The sequence below is a fragment of the Triticum aestivum genome, chromosome 5A (genome assembly GCF_018294505.1).
Source record: "Triticum aestivum cultivar Chinese Spring chromosome 5A, IWGSC CS RefSeq v2.1, whole genome shotgun sequence".
NCBI lineage: Eukaryota > Viridiplantae > Streptophyta > Magnoliopsida > Poales > Poaceae > Triticum > Triticum aestivum.
This window is the reverse complement of record NC_057806.1, coordinates 647,057,228-647,078,844: the sequence shown is the minus strand read 5'-3', so window position 1 is coordinate 647,078,844 and position 21,617 is coordinate 647,057,228. Positions and strand designations below refer to the sequence as shown.

The 21,617-nt window shown below is 45.2% G+C and overlaps 1 pseudogene; it reads right to left on the bottom strand.

The window, feature by feature from the left end:
• Positions 1-1,520: 1,520 nt before the first annotated feature.
• On the bottom strand, positions 1,521-21,112 carry LOC123101708 (uncharacterized; annotated as a pseudogene).
• Positions 21,113-21,617: the final 505 nt, after the last annotated feature.

Below are 21,617 nucleotides of genomic sequence, written 5' to 3'. Positions count from 1 at the left end.
GACTGAAACGATTCTGCATCTACTACTATTACTCCACTCATCGACCGCTATCCAGCATGCATCTAGAGTATTAAGTTAAAAACAGAGTAACGCCTTAAGCAAGATGACATGATGTAGAGAGATAAATTCATGCAATATGAAATAAACCCCATCTTGTTATCCTCGATGGCAACGATGCAATATGTGCCTTGCTGCCCCTTCTGTCACTGGTAAGGACACCGCAAGATCGAACCCAAAGCTAAGCACCTCTCCCGTGGCAAGAACTACCAATCTAGTTGGCCAAACCAAACGGATAATTTGAAGAGACTTGCAAAGATAACCAATCATACATAAAAGAATTCAGAGAAGATTCAAATATTATTCATGGATAGACTTGATCATAAACCCACAATTCATCGGTCTCAACAAACACACCGCAAAAAGAAGATTACATTGAATAGATCTCCACAAGAGAGGGGGGAACTTTGTATTAAGATTCAAAGAGAGAGAAGAAGCCATCTAGCTACTAACTATGGACCCGAAGGTCTGAGGTAAACTACTCACACTTCATCGGAGGGGCTAGGATGATGTAGAAGCCCTCCGTGATGACGGCCCTCTTCCGGCGGAGCTCCGGAACAGGACCCAAGATGGGATCTCGTGGATACAGAAAGTTGCGGCGGTGGAATTAGGTTTTTGGCTCCTGTTCTGATCGTTTGGGGGTACGTGTGTATATATAGGAGGAAGAAGTACGCCGGAGGAGCAATGAGGGGCCCACGAGGCAAGGGGGCGCGCCCCTAGGGGGGGCGTCCCCCACCCTCGTGATCGCCTCTTTTGTTCCTTGGAGCAGGGTCCAAGTCTCCTGGATCACGTTCGGTGAGAAAATCACGTTCCCGAAGATTTTATTCTGTTTGGACTCCGTTTGATATTCCGTTTCTTCGAAACACTAAAATAGGCAAAAAAACAGCAATTCTGGGTTGGGCCTCCGGTTAATAGGTTAGTCCCAAAAATAATATAAAAGTGGAAAATAAAGCCCAATATAGTCCAAAACAATAGATAATATAGATGGAGCAATAAAAAATTATAGATACGTTGGAGACGTATCACGAAGCGGGGCAGACGTGCAGCAAGCGTGCGACCGTGGGGGGTTGATGTGTCTCGAGGGTCTGTAGACGCTGGTGATCAAAGGGGCCAAGTATAGAGTCTGATCGAGGGGGCAAAGTAGGGTAAGCAAACTTGGTGTAATGATGAATGAAGCGACTGTAGTGAGGAACGGCCAGTTCGAGCTGGTCAAAGAGAAAGAGCCGAAACCCTAAAAAATCTAGGGACCCATGTTTGAGGATTTGAATTTTGATGGAGCGAGAGAAGATGCCAGACTTGAAAATATGCTCATGAACTTTGACTGCTAGAAAATCTTGTTTGACCGAAAAACAGTGGTTTAGGGCAGACTCTACTAGTAGTTCATTAGGTCTAACAGTAATTGGTAAGAAGGTAATCCAAAACAGGTGCATGTGTTGAGTGTAGAGTGCGTGTGGTGTAAGCTGTCAAGAGTGAATAACATTAAGCATACGGTAAAAGAAGCTTATACCAGGCCATTGACGACGCTCCTTGGGTAGATCAATAGTTGTAGACGCAGGTGGCAGCAGTGCAGGATCGACCGCCTTCGGCGAAGGAGACGCGGTTCCAGCAGACGACGGCAAGGCAATCCCAGGTGGTGAGCATGCAGCACCCATCAAAGGCAAAGGCCAAGGGAAGCATATGAGAATGCCTAGTTTGCGGAAGTCGCCCATGGAGGCGATGAGCGTGGTAGCGTCAGGGAGGCAACAGTGAAAGAGAAGCAGGAGTCTCCGTCATCCGTGACGTTGAAATGGTGGTGGACGCCACCGAAGAGGCAAGCGAGGATGTGACCCACCGTAGTGGCATGTAGGGCGAAAGGGAACTAGATGACTCGTGCGTACATGTGGCATCCATGCGGCTGATTTGGTGGACGCAAGGAAACGAGCGATCGACATTGTGCCCAAGCTACACTTTCGAACTGAAGTCACAGATCCTCGGGGATTTGGAGCAGTTGTGCCAGCGACATGCATGTCGCAGCATGGAGTGGTGGAGGTGGGAGCAGGGGCAGGGTTCTCGCGAAAGAGAAAGAGTAGTTGTGGTGACGAATTCTGGTTTGGGCGAGGATGAGCTCTGCAACACGTGAGGAAGCAACATGGAAGCGATAAACTAAGGGAGAGCATTGGGCAACGAAGAAGTGAGCAGCGGAACCACCCAGGGCGGCCTGAAGCAGAGCGACGACGACTGTGGTATCAAGGTGGCGGTTGGAGTAGGTGAAAACGATATAGAGTGGCGAGGCAAGGTGGAGGGCTGGGGTGGTGATGTCGAGGCGGAGGTAGTAATAACAATCATCCTCGAACTCCAGTCCCATGGCATTGCCACAGCCCAGGAAGCAGCGGAGCGCAACCTGCCCGACTTTCACATAAGGCGGGTGATACGTCTCCGTCGTATCTATTTTTACAAACACTTTTTCCCTTGTTTTGGACTCTAACTTGCATGATTTGAATGGAACTAATCCGGACTAAGATGTTTTTAGCAGAATTGCCATGGTATTATTTTTTGTGCAGAAATAAAAGTTCTCGAAATGACCTGAAAATCAATGGAGAATTATTTTTGGAATATATAAAAAATACTGGAAGAAAGGTCCACGTCAGGGGGGCCACTACCTGTCCACGAGGGTGGGGGCGCGCCCTACCCCCCTGGGTGCGCCCCCTGCCTCATGGGCCCCCTGACACTCCACCAACCTCAACCTTGACTCCATATATTCACTTTTGGGGAGAAAAAAATCAAAGAGAAGTATCCATCGCGTTTTACGATATGGAGCCGCCGCCAAGCCCTAAACTCTCTCGGGAGGGCTGATCTGGAGTCTGTTCGGGGCTTCGGAGAGGGGAATCCGTCGCCATCGTCATTGAGGGAGTCCTGGATTAGGGAGTATCCGGACAGCCAGATTATATCCTTTGGCCGGACTGTTGCACTATGAAGATACAAGATTGAAGACTTTGTCTCGTGTCCGGATGGGACTCTACTTGGCGTGGAAGGCAAGCTAGGCAATATGGATATGTATATCTCCTCCTTTGTAACCGACCTTGTGTAACCGTAGCCCCCTCCGGTGTCTATATAAACTAGAGGGTTTTAGTCTGTAGGACAACATACAATCATACCATAGGCTAGCTTCTAGGGTTTAGCCTCTCTGATCTCGTGGTAGATCTACTCTTGTACTACCCATATCATCAATATTAATCAAGCAGGACGTAGGGTTTTACCTCCATCAAGAGGGCCTGAACCTGGGTAAAACTTCGTGTCCCCTGCCTCCTGTTACCATCCGCCTAGACGCACAGTTCGGGACCCCCTACCCGAGATCCGCCAGTTTTGACACCGACATTGGTGCTTTCATTGAGAGTTCCACTGTGCCGTCGCCAGAAGGAAGGATGTCTTGTCTCGTCTTTAAAGACGGTACTACTATTGGGGGAGCTTTGGCTGTCGACCAAACTCTCCGGCTAGGCGGTTTCGTCATGACCGCCTGTTCGGCCGCCGCGCCAACGATGACTTCTCGGGTCATCGAAAATAGCCTCCACGTCAAAGTGGCACTCGTCGAACAGATGGATCCAATGGAGTTCGCCTCCTTAAACGAGCTCTTGGATCGCATCGCCGCCTTGGGAGTCGCTACGGACTATGATCGAATTGGGCTTAAACCCGATCAAAGGGAGATTAACTCTCCACCGGTCACCCATCATATTGCAGTGGTGGAGGAACAATGCGGCGACCTTCCCTCTATCTTGAGGACCAACTATGTCCGGATTCCCGAGCTCTCCGAGCCGGACGCCTGTTCGCGGGAGGACAACATCCAATCCCTAAACTTAAAGTCAGGCAGCGGGCCAGGATTATCGGGTAACACCCCAGAACCTGAACTTCCAAAATTGGAAACTCCTCGGCCCCTGGATCCCAGATCAGGTAAGGGTTCGGATTCAATTCCACCCACCCACCCAAACATAAGCGATCTTTCCCACATCAGGCAAGAGCCCCAGGAAACAGTACATCACTATTGGGCCAGATTCCTCCTTGCGATGAACAAGGTTAAGGACTGTCGCGAGGAAGATGCAATCCTATTTTTCTACAATAATTGCATGGACAAGGGAATCCTTAACGCCATAAATCGCCATGAGATAACACGCTTCACTGACTTGGCGTCCATAGTACGAAAGTACTATGCGATGGAAAGTGCCTAGAAAACCGAAACAAACTTTTGGGATAATCCGGCCCTGAATACAAACCCAGTCCGAAATAAAAGGGTGCATCGTCAAAATACACCTGGGTCAACTACCAAAAAGCAAAAACCCTCTACAGGGCATGGAACCGTACTGGAGGGATGGCTCAACGGACCCTGCAAAATTCATAGTATAGTGGATACAATACCAACGCACAGCCTTAGAGCATGTTGGATACTCCGGCCGGTGGCCAAAAGTGGTGAGGATCTTATTCTCCCAAATACCACAGAGCACCATCCCGTGGATAATAATACGGTGTTAATAGTCTTCGAGACCTTCGCATCAAATAATAGGCGCAAGAGAATACTCCGCAGCATGGCCGAAATCTGCCACGTAGCAGCAATAAATCCATGGAGCGACACGGCTATTACCTTCAATGCCAGTGATGAACCTAAATTCCGAACAGCCCGAGCACCAGCCGCACTGGTCCTTAGTCCAATTGTGGACGGCTTTCGACTCACCAAAGTACTCATGGACGGCGGCAGCGGATTAAACCTCATTTATGAGGAAACTCTTCAAAAGATGGAAATAGACTGGAACCACATTAAGCAAAGTAGCACAACCTTTAGAGGAATCATCCCCAGTCGGGAAGCACGCTATGCTGGGAAAATCACACTAGATGTGGTATTTGGCACGCCGGATAATTACAGGTCCGAAGAAATTACATTCCAAGTGGCCCCATTCAGCAGTGGTTATCACGCTCTTTTAGGACGGGAGGCGTTCACAATCTTCCAAGCCGTACCCCATTACGGGTACATGAAGCTCAAAATGCCCGGGCCCAATGGAATCATCACTCTCGTCAGCGATCCGGACACAGCACTCCACGCCGAAAACAAAACAGCCGCATTGGCCCTCGAGGCATTATCCGAAGCCCTCTCGGCCGAGGAATTAACCACGCTACGCTCCACAATGGATAGGGACGACGTGATACTCGACAAGAGATCCAAGTCCACCTCTTTTAAACCAGTGAATGAAATAGTCAAATTCCAAGTCCACCCAACGGTCCCTACAAAAATAGCCTCCATCAGGGCACAGTTAAACCCCGCTATGGACGCCGCACTACGAGAGTTCCTGCGCGAGAACTGGGACATATTCGCCTGGCATCCCTCAGACATGCCAGGAATCCCACGCAGGCTGGCCGAGCATAGCCTCAATATCCTAAAGGGATTCAAGCCGGTCAAGCAAGCTTTTCGGTGTTTCTCCGAACCTAAGATATAGGCCATGGGAGAGGAACTAGCCAAGTTATTGGAGGCCGGATTCATCAGAGAAATAAAACACCCGGACTGGCTAGCAAACCTGGTGATGGTACCAAAGAAGGACAAACCCTGGCGCCTTTGTGTCGATTTCAAAGACCTCAATAAAGCTTGCCCAAAGGATCCCTTCCCCCTCCCACGCATCGATCAAATCATTGATGCTACCGCAGGACACGAGTCATTGTGTTTCCTCCACACATACTTTGGTTACCACCAAATCAAGATGGCGGAGTCCGACCAAGCCACAACGGCATTCATCACACCATACGGTCCCTTCTATTTTAACACAATGCCTTCTGGGCTCAAGAACGCCGACACAACATATCAGCGCATGATTCAGACATGTCTGGAGAAACAAATCGGCAAAACTGTAGAGGCATATGTAGACGATGTGATCGTTAAAACCAAACACGTCGACTCTTTGATAGATGACTTGAGGCTCACATTCGACAACCTTTGAACATACGACATCAAGCTCAATCCGGAAAAATGCGTTTTCAGCGTACCAGCCGGAAAGCTCCTGGGTTTCATTGTCTCCAGCAAAGGTATTGAAGCTAACCCGACCAAAATCCAAGCTTTGTCATAGTTGGCTACCCCAACAGACCTCAAACAAATCCAAAAGTTAACTGGATGTGTGGCGGCTCTAAGCCGCTTTATCTCCCGCTTAGGAGAAAAGGCTTTACCCCTTTATCGCCTCCTTCAGAGCACCGAACACTTCGAGTGGACGGACGCTGCCACAGCCGGATTGGAAGAAATAAAGGCCATTTTGGCAACCAACCCAATCCTAGCCACACCAAACATTGGCGAACCAATGTTGTTGTACATTGCGGCAACTCATCAAGTTGTAAGCGCAGTGCTCGTCGACGAACGAGAAGCTGTCGAACATAAATTCCCTCTTCAAAAGTCGGTATACTATGTATCCAATGTCCTCACTCCATGCAAATCACGGTACCCACATTATCAAAAGATAGCCTATGCGGTATTCATGGCGTCTCGGAAGCTACGACACTACTTTCAAGAGTGTTCGATTACAGTAGCCTTGGAAGTGCCACTTAATGATATTATAAACAATCGCGACGCTAAGGGCCGGATTGCAAAATGGGCCATTGAGCTCCTCCCGTTCGACATAACATACAAACCTCGACGAGCCATTAAGTCGCAAGTATTGGCCGACTTCATCGCTGAATGGACGGAGGTCGAACTCCCTAAAGAGTACGGCGCATATTCCAACTGGATCATGCACTTCGACGGTTCTAAAATGCTGGCCGGTCTAGGGGTTGGCGTCGTCCTGACGTCCCCAACCAGAGATACCGTTCAATACGTTCTGCAAATATTATATACAGACTCCAACAATGCAGCCGAATACGAAGCTCTGTTGCATGGTCTTTGGATGGCAGTCTCCATGGGCATTCAACGCCTGGAGGTGCGTGGGGATTCAAACCTCGCAATATCCCAAATAAATGGAGACTTTGATGCCAAGGATCCAAAGATGGCGGCCTATCGAAACGTCGTCCTAAAAATGTCAGCTCGGTTCGAGGGGCTCGAATTTCACCATGTGGCTCGGGAAAACAATCAAGCGGCGGATATCCTCGCCCGCATCAGCGCAAAACACGATGCGGTCCCCTCCAACATATTTCTGGAAAGGCTGTTCAAGCCATCCATAGTATGGGAAGGGGACACCGGTAACAATAGTCCGGACCCGGCCAAAATGCCCGATACCGAATACTATGACACAATCGGAGGCTCTGCCACCGAAATAACACCTTCAGCCCACGTAATAATGGCCATCATTGCCCCGTGGATAGAACCATTCCTGGCCTACCTAACTAGACAGGAACTTCTGGAGGACCAAAATGAGGCACGCTGCATAGTGCGGCGATCCAAGGCCTATAGGGTCCATGAGGGAGAATTGTACAAAAAAGCACTACCGGAGTCCTTCAAAGGTGCATCTCCGAAGAGGAAGGGCGGAATCTTTTGGCAGAAATTCACGCCGGACTCGGCGGTCATCACGCCGCATCCCGGGCCCTTGTAATCAAGGCCTTCCGTACAGGATTCTAGTGGCCAACGGCCCGGGCAGACGCACAGGACTTGGTCCAACGTTGCGCCGGTTGCCAGCTCTTTGCAAATCAAAGCCACATGCCACCCACCGCCCTCCAAACAATCCCCATTACATGGCCCTTTGCGGTCTGGGGGCTTGACATGGTTGGACCCCTTAAAGGGGGAACCCACAAGAAAAAATACTTACTGGTCATGGTGGATAAATTCACCAAATGGATAGAGGCCAAACCTGTTAAAACAGCCGAATCCGGACCGGTGATAGACTTCATATCTGGGGTTGTACACCGTTATGGCGTCCCCCACAGCATCATCACTGACAATGGCACGAACTTCATGGCCGACGAGGTAAAACTCTGGTGCAACAAAATGGGCATCAAGCTCGATTATGCTTCAGTCTATCACCCACAAACCAACGGTCAAGTCGAGCGAGCAAACGGTCTTATAATGAGCGGCATTAAACCCAGATTAGTGCGTTCCTTAACGGAGTCTAACACGCACTGGGTAGAGGAGCTCGACTCCGTACTCTGGGGGCTGCGGACCATGCCGAATCGTAGTACCGGATATACACCCTTCTTTATGGTGTATGGCGCAGAGGCGGTCTTGCGCTGTGACATAATTCATGATTCACCTCGAGTGCGCATGTACGAAGAAAGAGAAGCCGAGCTCGACTGGCAGGATAGTCTGGACACCCTGGAGGAGGAGCGCGACGTAGCCAAAGCCCGTTCCGCATTTTATCAGCAACAGGCTCGCAGATACCAAAGCAGAGAAGTACGGGCCAAAACTTATAACATTGGCGAACTAGTTCTACGCCTGCCGGATAAGAAAAAGAACAAGCTCGAGCCCAAATGGGAAGGTCCCTTCATTATTGACCAAGTTCTGACCGGTGGAGCGTACCGACTGCGGGATGCATCGACTAGTCGACTCGAGCCGAACCCATGGAACGCGGCCAGGCTCCAAAGATTCTACGCCTAGCACCGGACTCTATGTTAGTCCCCTCCTTTTGTCCATTTTTTGCATATACACCATATGTCTTGTTTCTTTCTTTCTTTCTTTCTTTTATTATTTCTCTAGACCTTCAAGGGTCACCTTGTGCCTCGCTTGCATATTACAAATGCGCTAGCCGCACTCTTCATACCTGGGGGCTTCTTTCACAGAAGCTTAAATTATTTATCTGGGCCTCATGCCAACACATGTGTTATACTTCCGCATGTACCTTTTTTCACCATTATATGCATCGATATGACTTAAGTTTTGGCCAAGCTGGGTTGCCTGGCTCTTGTATTTATGCCCTACGTTCCCGTTAATTCGGCTAGGGCATAAGGGGAGCACCTCTGCGATTGTTACTGTCGGGTCAGCCGGATGTGTACCTTAGACTGGGTGAAGCCGAAAGCTAGCGTTCTGAAGGGAATATTCGGTCGGTGAACAAAAGATGATTTTTTTATTTATTGTCCATATCTTCCCCCAGATGTTTTTCCTGTGTTTCCTATCGCAGTCCGGACATGCACTTTAGGGCATGCTTACCCAGGGAAAGGAACCCTTAACGGAACTATTCTCCCTAGAATATGTTCCTTACTACCCATGTAATATAACATAACTAGTTGGGCACTTGTTTGATAAAGCACTAATGACCCCTACGCCTGGTCTCCACGCATACCCCAGTTTTTATATCACTGAGCGGGTATTCGGATACACTCCGGACTATTGGGCCCGGAGGTTGAAGCGAAAAGGTCCGCAATGACAAATGATCTACAATCCGGCTAGAAGGCATTATACATGTCACTTTAATTACATAGTCATGCAGACTGACTAAATTCCTCTTCTATACCATCCAACAGGCGGTCTAGCTTACAATCCTGTTGACAATACTTTGCGGCTAATTCTACTTGCCCATAAACTAAGCTAACGGGGATCTCTTTTTCGTCGGGCCCCACAGGTCCGACCTCGGCCAGGTGATTTGGGTCTGCCTTGGTATACCTTGTCTTCACCATGGCCCAGGCTTCTCTGGCACCCTGTCGGCAGACTGATATCTTCAATAATCGGAAGCGCCGCCGTGCTCCCTTGAGCTTTTCCGCAAGCTCTGCAACGCCCTCTGGCAGGGAGATGGACGGCCACAAGGCCTGGGCAACACCCTGCATCACCTGCCGAACTTGTTCGTGCAGATGTGACAGCTCGGACAGAACATCACCCGTAGACCAGGGCATCTCCTCCGGGGGATTATTCGGCGCCTGCCCCATATCGGCTTCTGCCTCCATGTCCGATCCTGGCGCCCGACTGGTGGAGCGTGATTGGCAACATCGTCGGACATATTCCGGCGAGCGTTTTTTCTGTTAAAGAAACATGGGCGTCATTACATTTCGAGAAAGACGACAACCACAGAGCGGGGTTTGTTATACCTTTGCGACGGCGTCTTTGTCCTGACCGCCTTCCTTTTTGGCCTACCCGGCCTCGGTGCCTCCTGTTGGCGCGTTGCTGCGGGTTCGGCAGGGCGTTCCGAATGCCTTCCCTATAAAAATGCCATGTGTATATGGTGGGTGAAGTGCATACAAGGGGATCCTCTTCCTCACCCTTGAACAGTTCAGACAGAATTTTCGCTAGAGCGGCAGCATTGTCCGGACCCTTACGCCCGCAGTGGGTGGCATCATCCGCCCCGTTATAACACCACAAGGGGTGCCCACAATATTGAAGTGGCTGCACTCCCTGCATTATGCAAATCGACATAACTTCGATTACTGTCAGTCCTGATCGAGCCAGTGCTTTAATCCGGTTCATCAGATAGAGGACTTCTCCATTGTCTTCCGCCTGGGGGCTCCGTGGGCACCAACTTCGGCGTTTCTTCAGAGGAGCGGTGTTGAACTCGGGAAGACCCCGCCGAACAGGGTCCGGAAGGGGGACGTCCTCCATATAAAACCATTCTAAAGGCCATTCTTCGGACGACTTCTTTGGGGTACCGGACAGGTATCCAGTATCGGCGATGCGCCATATTTCGGCTCCGCCCACTTGATAAAGTGACCCCCTCTGTGTGCGAGGGACAAGGCAAAATAGCCTTTTCCACAGCTTGAAGTGAGCCTCGCAGCCCAGGAACAACTCGTAGAGAGCAACATAGACGGCGATGTGTAGGAGGGAGGCAAGGGTGAAATTGTGTAATTGGAGGCCGTAGAACTCCAGGAGCCTGCGGAGGAACGGATGAATTGGAAATACGAGTCCCCTTAATAGATAGGGAACAAGGCAGACCCGTTCCCCCATAGAGGGATAGGGAAAGCTCTTCGCTTGCTCCCCGCCATTGTAGGTGGTGAGCCCGGATCGAACGGACACCATGTACGCCGGAGGGAGAAATCCCTTAGTCTGCAGTTCGACTAAACGATTGTGTGGGATTGAACACCTCTCCCAATCACCGAGCTTAGGGCTTCGGGGGCGGGAGGAAGAGCTGCGGAGGTCGGCCATGCTGGAATGGATCTTTCCAGAATGCGCTCTGATGGACTCTCGCTGGGGGAGGATGGTATGGATCGGATCTAAGGATCCCATCCCTTTAATAGACAATTTATTTATCTGGCTAGGGGGTGAATGTAAAAACGCCCTGGCGCTTCGTATTCATTCGAAGCGTGGGAGAAAGCCCTTATTGGGCATAGAAGCCAAGAGGTCCAAACATTTATGGGACCGGACACTGCTTTACAAACGTTCGGAAGATGGAGAAGAACCCGCCTTGCAATGCTGAAGACAATACTACGTGTCGGACTCATCGTCATTGAAGCGTGGTTCGGGGGCTACTGAGGGAGTCCTGGCTTAGGGGGTATCCGGACAACCAGATTTTATCCTTTGGCCGGACTGTTGGGTTATGAAGATACAAGATTGAAGACTTCGTCTCGTGTCCGGCTGGGACTCTACTTGGCGTGGAAGGCAAGCTAGGCAATACGGATATGTATATCTCCTCCTTTGTAACCGACCTTGTGTAACCCTAGCCCCCTCTGGTGTCTATATAAACCGGAGGGTTTTAGTCCGTAGGACAACATACAATCATACCATAGGCTAGCTTCTAGGGTTTAGCCTCTCTGATCTCGTGGTAGATCTACTCTTGTACTACCCATATCATCAATATTAATCAAGCAGGATGTAGGGTTTTACCTCCATCAAGAGGGCCCGAACCTGGGTAAAACTTCGTGTCCCCTACCTCCTGTTACCATCCGCCTAGACGCATAGTTCGGGACCCCCTACCCGAGATCCGCCGGTTTTGACACCGACAGTTATCATCAACCTTCCTCCATCACCAATTTCATGATGCTCACCGCCGTGCGTGAGTAATTCCATCGTAGGCTTGTTGGACGGTGATGGGTTGGATGAGATTTATCATGTAATCGAGTTAGTTTTGTTAGGGTTTGATCCCTAGTATCCACTATGTTTTGAGATTGATGTTGCTATGACTTTGCTATGCTTAATGCTTGTCACTAGGGCCCGAGTGCCATGATTTCAGATCTGAACCTATTATGTTTTCATCAATATATGAGAGTTCTTGATCCTATCTTGCAAGTCTATAGTCACCTACTATGTGTTATGATCAGGCAACCCCGAAGTGACAATAATCAAGACCACTCCCGGTGAGGACCGTAGTTTGAGGAGTTCATGTATTCACTATGTGTTAATGCTTTGGTCCGGTACTCTATTAAAAGGAGGCCTTAGTATCCCTTAGTTTCCAATAGGTCCCCGCTGCCACGGGAGGGTACGACAAAAGATGTCATGCAAGTTCTTTTACATAAGCATGTATGACTATATTCGGAATACATGCCTACATTACATTGAACTGGAGCTAGTTCTGTGTCACCCTAGGTTATGACTGTTACATGATTGATCGCATCAGGCATAATTCACCGTCATCGATCCATTGCCTACGAGCTTTTTCATATATCGTTCTTCGCTTATTTACTTTTCCGTTGCTACTGTTACAATCACTATAAAACCCCAAAATATTACTTTTGCTACTGTTACTTTTGCTATCGTTACCACTACTATCATATTACTTTGCTACCAAATACTTTGCTGCAGATATTAAGTTTCCAGGTGTGGTTGAATTGACAACTCAGCTGCTAATACTTGAGAATATTCTTTGGCTCCCCTTGTGTCGAATCAATAAATTTGGGTTGAATACTCTACCCTCGAAAACTGTTGCGATCCCCTATACTTGTGGGTTATCAAGAACATTTTCTGGCGCCGTTGCCGGGGAGCATAGCTCTATTCTTTGAGTCACTTGGGATTTATATCTGCTTATCATTATGAAGAACTTGAAAGATCAAAGAACCAAGATTTTTCCCTCAACTACGAGGGGAGGTAAGGAACTGCCATCTAGCTCTGCACTTGATCCACCTTCTGTTTTGAGTAAGCTTGCGAAACCTGAACCTGCTTCTGCTATTAATTCCGATATGTCGCATGTTATTGATGCTGCCACTTCTACTATGCATGATACTTATGATGAAAATACTTCTATGCTTGATACTACTGTGCCACTTGGTGAATTTCTTGATGAACAACTTGCTAGGGCTAGAGAAAATGAAATTATTGAAACTGATAATATTGATGAAAGTGATGATGAAGATTCTCCCCCTAGATATGAATTGCCTATTGTTCTTGAGGGTTATGTTATGGATGAAGAAACTGCTAGAGACTTTCTTGACTGCAATGATAGGAGTGGTCTTAAGAAACTATTAGTTAAGCTGAAACAAAAAACTCTAAATGCCAGAATGAAATATGATCCTGCTTATGCTACTTCACCTATCTTTATTACTTATAAGGATTATAATTTCTCTATTGATCCTGAGATAATTACTTTGGTTGAATCTGATCCTTTCTATGGCTATGAATCTGAAACTGTTGTGGCACATCTTACTAAATTAAATGATATAGCCACCCTGTTCACTAATGATGAGAAAACTCGCTACTACTATATCCTTAAAATATTTCCATTCTCATTAAAGGGTGATGCTAAGATATGGTTTAGTTCTCTTGATCCTGGTTGTGTGCGTAGTCCCCATGATATGATTTACTACTTCTCTGCTAAATATTTCCCCGCTCATAAGAAACAAGTTGCTTTAAGGGAGATATATAATTTTGCACAAATTGAAGAAGAGAGTCTCCCACAAGCTTGGGGGAGGCTTCTCCAATTACTTAATGCTTTACCTGATCATCCTCTCAAGAAGAATGAAATACTTGATATCTTTTATAATGGACTAACGGATGCTTCTAGAGATTACCTGGATAGTTATGCTGGTTGTGTTTTCAGGGAAAGAACTATTGATGAAGCTGAAATTCTATTGAATAATATGTTGACTAATGAAAATAATTGGACACTTCCTGAACCAACTCCTGAGCCGACTCCGAAGAAAAGGAGTATTCTATTTCTCAGTCCTGAAGATATGCAAGAGACAAAGAAATCTATGAAAGAAAAAGGTATTAAAGCTGAAGATGTTAAGAATTTACCTCCTATTGAAGAAATACATGGTCTTAATCTACTGCCTGTTGAAGAAATACATGGTCTTAATTCATCACCTATTGAAGAAACACATGGTCTCGATAACCCAACACAGGTAGTAAAGGTAAACTCTCTCTATAGATATGATAAAGCTTAAATCCCTCCTGCTAAGTTTGCTAGCCAATGTTTGGATGAATTTGATAAATTTATGGTTAAGAAAGAAGATTTTAATGCTTATGTTGGTAGACAATTGAAACATAATGCTTATATGATTGAACACTTGAGTGATTATATGGCTAGTGTTAAAGGTGAACTTAAACTTATTAGTAAACATGCTTCTATGGTTACCACTCAAGTAGAACAAGTACTTAAAGCTCAGAATGATTTTCTCAATGAATTGAATAGTAAAAATAATGACTTTGTTGTTAGAGTTGCAACTAGAGGAGGTAAAGTGACTCAGGAACCTTTGTATCATGAGGGCCACCCTAAGAGAATTGAGCAAGATTCTCAGAGAGCTAATGTAGATGCACCTAGTCCTTCTAAAAGGAAGAAAAAGAAAAATGGTAGGACTTTGCATGCTTCTAGTGAACCTGTTGTAAACACACCTGAGAATCCCAATCATATTTATATTTCTGATGCTGAAACACAATCTGGTAATGAACATGAACCTATTGATAATGTTAATGATGATGTTCATGTTGATGCTCAACCTAGTAATGACAATGATATAGAGATTGAACCTGCTGTTGATCTTGATAACCCACAATCAAAGAATCAGCGTTATGATTAGAGAGACTTTGTTGCTAGGAAGAACGGTAAAGAAAGAGAACCATGGGTTCAGAAACCCATGCCCTTTCCTCCTAAACCATCCAAGAAAAAGGATGGTGAGGATTTTGAGCGCTTTGCTGAAATGATTAGACCTATCTTTTTGCGTATGCGTTTGACTGATATGCTTAAAATGAATCCTTATGCTAAATACATGAAAGATATTGTTACTAATAAAAGAAAAATACCAGAAGCTGAAATTTCCACCATGCTTTCTAATTATACTTTTAAGGGTGGAATACCAAAGAAACTAGGAGATCCAGGAGTGCCAACTATACCATGCACCATTAAAAGAAACTATGTTAAAACTGCTTTATGTGATCTTGGAGCCGGTGTTAGTGTTATGCCTCTCTCTTTATATCGTAGACTTGATTTGAATAAGTTGACACCTACTGAAATATCTTTGCAAATGGCTGATAAATCAACTGCTATACCTGTCGGTATTTGTGAGGATGTGCCTGTTGTGGTTGCAAACATTACTATTTTAACGGACTTTGTTATTCTTGATATTCCCGAGGACGATAGTATGTCTATTATTTGTGGAAGGCCATTTTTGAATACTACAGGGGTTGTTATTGATTGCACCAAAGGCAATGTCACTTTTCATGTTAATGGTAATGAGCATACGGTACACTTTCCGAGGAAACAACCTCAAGTCCACAGTATCAATTCTATTGGAAAAATTTAAACAATTACTATTGGAGGTTTTGAATTTCCTCTTCCTACTGTCAAAAAGAAATATGATATTCTTATCGTTGGGGATGTGCATATCCCCGTTGAGGTAACCTAGTGTTATTCGAAATTTCTCCGGCTTCATGCGATTCGGAATGAGTTTGTTAACAAGACCTGATCAACCTTGTTAGTGGATGCCTTTTGATGAGCATGAGATGGATGAATTTAGAAAACACAACTCTCTGTACCCTCTTTTTACTTTCTGTTATTTATATTAAATAAAGCAAAAATAGTAATTTATGTTTGTTTTCTGAATTATCAATGCAATAAAAAATACCCCAAAAATAAAAGTTCTCCAAATGCCCTGAAAATTAAATATGATTTTTTCTAGAATATTTGAGAATATCTGACACTGAAAACACAACAGGGGGAGCAAGCACCTGGCCACGAGGGTCCAGGGCGTGCCCACCCCCCTAGGCGCGCCCCCTGCCTCGTGGGCCCATGGTGGCCCCCCTCCACTTATTCCAGCTACCACACACTCCTTCTTCCTTCCAAAAAAATCACTAGCCAGCTCAAACCTGAGTCCAAGCTCATCTTGCTACCATTTTCGATCTCCTTGCTCAAAGCTCCATTCACAAAACTGCTTTGGGGGATTGCTCTTTGGTATGTGACTCCTACAATGGTCCAATTAGTTTTTGTTCTAGTGCTTTATTCATTGCAAATTTTTATTGCTTAGGTGACCCTGTTCTTGAGCTTGCATGTCAAATTTATATGGTCAAAAGTAGTTTTAATGCATGGTATTGCCTCTAGGCACTTGTAGGAGTAGTTGCTATCAATCTTGTTGTGTTTGGTTCACTTTTATTTTGAAGTTACTAAAAATTTCAGAAATTTTTCAGAGGAAGAAATATGTTTAGGAAAATGTACCAAGGTGGTTCTTCAAGGAAGCAAGGACCCGGACTCGCAATACGTGATGCGGACGAGGAACCACCAAGGGATGCTCAAGTGCGGCCCTGTGAATGGCCGTCAGAGGACTTCATGGTTCGAGCGGGAATCAAGGAGGAATTTGAAGCTTATGTGAGTAATGCTGATCTTGAGAGCTTCGAGGCAGATAAGTGTCGTCAATACCTCTATTTAACTGATTCATTTGTGAGAAGGTTTAAATTTTCATCATCACGCAATTCTCAAACCGTCATGTTTGACCTTTATGATAAATCTTATACCATGGACTTAGAAGATTTTAACACTGCTTATAAACTCCCATAGTGGGGTGATGTTAGTGAACCTCGCAAGTCTGAATTTAGAGATTTTCTTGATAGTATAATTGTGGGGGAATCTAGGGATGTGACACAAGCTACCATAGGGAGCATTCATTTTCCTGCTATACATTATTTTTCTCTCTTCATGGGTAGATGCATTAGTGGTAAAGATGAAGCATGTCATATGTGTGTGCCTGATCTTAGCGTTCTCAGAAGCGCTGTTTTAGGAGATAAACAATACAACTTGGGGGCTATCGTTGCACGTAGGTTGCATAATAATCGTATTCATGGAGATTTCTTTGGTGGAATTTATGCAACTCGTATAGCTAACTTTCTTGAGATACCCATACGTGGACATGATATTGAGTTGCCTCCTTCTTATCTAGATTATGATGCCATGGTTCGTCATCAGTTTGTTGAGAGGAACGATCAGTTCCTCCAGTACCGACTAATCTTTGACAGACGACGCACCTATCACGTCGCTCTCCCTGCTCCTACTTTCTTTGACTTTCAGGCAAAGGGGAGATATGTTATAACCAGGGAGGAGGCGACCGAGTACGAGAGGAGGGCGGAGAAGGCTCGCCTCCAAGCTGTAGCTCATCAGGCAATTGCCGCTGCATCTCAGTATGACCCCAGCTATAACTTTGGATATCCGCCAGGCCAGCCGTGGCCATAGACCAACTTAGGCCAAAAGCCTAAGCTTGGGGGAGTACATATTTCTCACCGACATTACATTTATGTTCACACACCCATGCTAGTTGTCGGTGCTCATACTTTTTGATTGTAATATCCATGCTAGTTTATTTCTATTCTTATGCTTTCTTCTTGTGTGTTTGATAAACCTTAAGAAAAACCAAAAAAAATAGTTCTAGCTTTTAGTTAGTTTACTTTCCATGCCTGTAGTAGTAATTAAAAAGAAAACCCAAAAAGATTTCTTGTTCTTCTTTTGCTTGTTGGGAGCTTTCCCGTGTAACTAGTTTTGTTTCTTTTCTGTTTTTTGGGGGGTCGAGAGGAGAAGACCATGATTAAAATGTTAAGTGGCTCTTATATGCATTATTGTTGATCTAACAAAGAGCTCATATTACCTTGTCTTCTCTCTTGAATTGAATGCTTGTAGATTCCAGCTTAGTCCAATGCACGTGCAATATTATTATTATCCACACTATTCGGTCGTGCGAGTGAAAGGCAATAATGATGATTATATGATGAACTTATTGAGATGAGAAAAGCTGGTATGAACTCGACCTCTCTTGTTTTTGTAAATATGATTAGTCCATCGTTCCTGATTCAGCCTATTATGAATAAACATGTTTGCAATGACAATTAGATATTGTAGTTGCTTATGCCATGCTTAATTAGCTAGGAGCTTATAATGGTTTACTTTGCGTGCCAACGTGCTATTAAAATGGTTGTGATGTGGTATGATAGGGTGGTATCCTCTTTTGAACGATTCGAGTGGCTTGACTTGGCACATGTTCACGCATGTAGTTGAAACAAAATCAACATAGCCTCTACGATAGTTATGTTCATGGTGCATTATATCCTACTCATGCTTGCATTCGGTGTTGATTAATTTTAATGCATGTTCATGACTATTGTCGCTCTCTAGCTGGTCGCTTCCCAGTCTTTTTCTAGCCTTCACCTGTACTAAGCAGGAATACTGCTTGTGCATCCAATTCCATAAACCCCAAAATCGTTCCATGTGAGTCCACCATACCTACCTATATATGGTATCTACCTATCGTTCCAAGTAAATTTGTATGTGCCAAACTCTAAACCTTCAAATAAACATTCTGTTTTGTATGCTCGAATAGCTCATGTATCAACTAGGGTTGTCTGTATCTTCCATGCTAGGCGGGTTATTATCAAGAGGAGTGGACTCCGCTCCTCACTCACGAGAAAATGGCTAGTCACTGGGATGCCCGGTCCCATGCTTTATGCAAATCAAATCAAAATAACTGCAAACAAAACTCCCCCGGGACTCTTGTTAGTTGGAGGCACTTGTTGTTTCGAGCAAGCCATGGATTGATGCTTGTTGGTGGAGGGGGAGTGTAAACTTCACCATTCTATTTGGGAACCACCTATAATGTGTGTAGCATGGAAGATATCGAGATCTCTCAGTTGTTATGTTGACAATGAAAGTATACCGCTCAAAATATTATTCATATCTATTTCAAAACCGAGCTCCGGCACCTCTGCAAATCCCTGCTTCCCTCTGCGAAGGGCCTATCTATTTAATTTTATGTTGAGTCATCATCCTCTTATTAAAAGGAACAAGTTAGAGAGCACCGCTATCATTTGCATCCATTACTGTTAGTTTACATTGAGTATGACTTGACTGGATCTCTTTTGCCATGAATTACAATGTCTAGTCAGTCCTTGATCTTTAAAGATGCTCTGCATTTATCTTTTGCGGTCTCAGAAAGGGCTAGCGAGATACCATCTTGTCATATCATATCATGATTGTTTTGAGGAAGTGGTTTCATCCGAGATTTATTATTATTGATCGCTAGTTGATTATGCCATTGATATGAGTAAACATGAGACCTAAATGTTATTATGAATATGGTTAGTTCATAATCTTTGCTGAAAACTTGAATACTGGCTTTACATATTTACAACAACAAGAGCAAACAGAGTTTGTAAAAGTTTTTCTTTATCACTTTCAGTTAATCAACTGAATTGCTTGAGGACAAGCAAAGGTTTAAGCTTGGGGGAGTTGATACGTCTCTGTCATATCTACTTTTCCAAACACTTTTGCCCTTGTTTTGGACTCTAACTTGCATGATTTGAATGGAACTAACCCGGACTGACGTTGTTCTCAGCAGAATTGCCATGGTGTTATTTTTGTGCAGAAATAAAAGTTCTCGGAATGACCTGAAAATCAATGGAGAACTATTTTTGGAATATATAAAAAGTACTGGAAGAAAGATCCACGTTAGGGGGGCCACCACTTGTCCACGAGGGTGGGGGCGCGCCCTACCCCCTGGGCACGTGCCTCTGCCTCGTGGGCCCCCTGACGCTCCACCGACCTCAACCTTGACTCCATATATTCACTTTTAGGGAGAAAAAAAATCAAAGAGAAGGATTCATCACGCTTTACGATACGGAGCCGCCGCCAAGTCCTAAACTCTCTCGGGAGGGCTGATCTGGAGTCCGTTCGGGGCTCCGGAGAGGGGAATCCGTCGCCATCGTCATCATCAACCTTCCTCCATCACCAATTTCATGATGCTCACCGCCATGTGTGAGTAATTCCATCATAGGCTTGCTGGACGGTGATGGGTTGGATGATATTTATCATGTAATCGAGTTAGTTTTGTTAGGGTTTGATCCCTAGTATCCACTATGCTCTGAGATTGATGTTGCTATGACTTTGCTATGCTTAATGCATGTCACTAGGGCCCGAGTGCCATGATTTCAGATCTGAACCTATTATGTTTTCATCAATATATGGGAGTTCTTGATCCTATCTTTCAAGTCTATAGTCACCTACTATGTGTTATGATCCGACAACCCCGAAGTGACAATAATCAAGACCACTCTCGGTGATGACCGTAGTTTAAGGAGTTCATGTATTCACTATGTGTTAATGCTTTGGTCCGGTACTCTATTAAAAGGAGGCCTTAATATCCCTTAGTTTCCAATAGGACCCCGCTGCCACGGGAGGGTAGGACAAAAGATGTCATACAAGTTCTTTTCCATAAGCACGTACGACTATATTCGGAATACATGCCTACGTTACATTGATGAACTGGAGCTAGTTCTGTGTCACCCTAGGTTATGACTGTTACATGATCGATCGCATGCAGCATAATTCTCCATCACTGATCCATTGCCTACGAGCTTTTCCATATATTATTCTACGCTTATTTACTTTTCCGTTGCTACTGTTGCAATCACTATAAAACCCAAAAATATTACTTTTGTTACCGTTACCACTACTATCATATTACTTTGCTACCAAATACTTTGCTGCAGATATTAAGTCTCCAAGTGTGGTTGAATTGACAACTCAGCTGCTAATACTTGAGAATATTCTTTGGCTCCCCTTGTGTCGAATCAATAAATTTGGGTTGAATATTCTACCCTCGAAAAATGTTGTGATCCCCTATACTTGTGGGTTATCAGCGGGTCAAAGAATGGCGAGGGTGGAGGAGCCACAGAGGGAAGGAGCTCATCTAGAGGACTGGTGGCTAGTGTTAGCTTAGGCGAGGGGGCGGCCGGGGGGGAGGGGTTGGTGGCTGGGGCTTGGCCGGAGGCCGGCGAGGAGTAGGCGGGAGCGGGAGCATGGAGAGTCATGTGAGCTCTCTTTCGTGGATGCATGATTCCTGACCATACGTGAAAGTTTAACCATCCGTCTTTTATATTAATATGTGTTTTCCTTACATTGTGTTGTACTCCCTCCGTTCTGAATTACTTGTTGCACGTATGGATGTATCTAGATGTATTTTAGTTGTAGATACATCCATTTCTGCAACGAGTAATTTGGAACGGAGGGAGTATATGAAAGAAGCAACGCCACATGATTATAAACAATGTTGCTAATATGGCAGGATGGTTACTACTCCCTTTGTTTCTAAATATACGACCTTTTAGATATTTCAATGTGGCCTACATACGGATATATATATACATATTTTAGAGTGTAGATTCACTCATTTTGCTTTGTATGTAGTCCATATTGTAATATCTAAAAAGTCTTATATTAGGAACGGAAGGAGTACTAGATTAGCAGTGACATTCAGTTCTATATGGCTAAACACTAAATGAATTGTTCTGTTTTTCTTGTTCTGAGTCAAGAAGG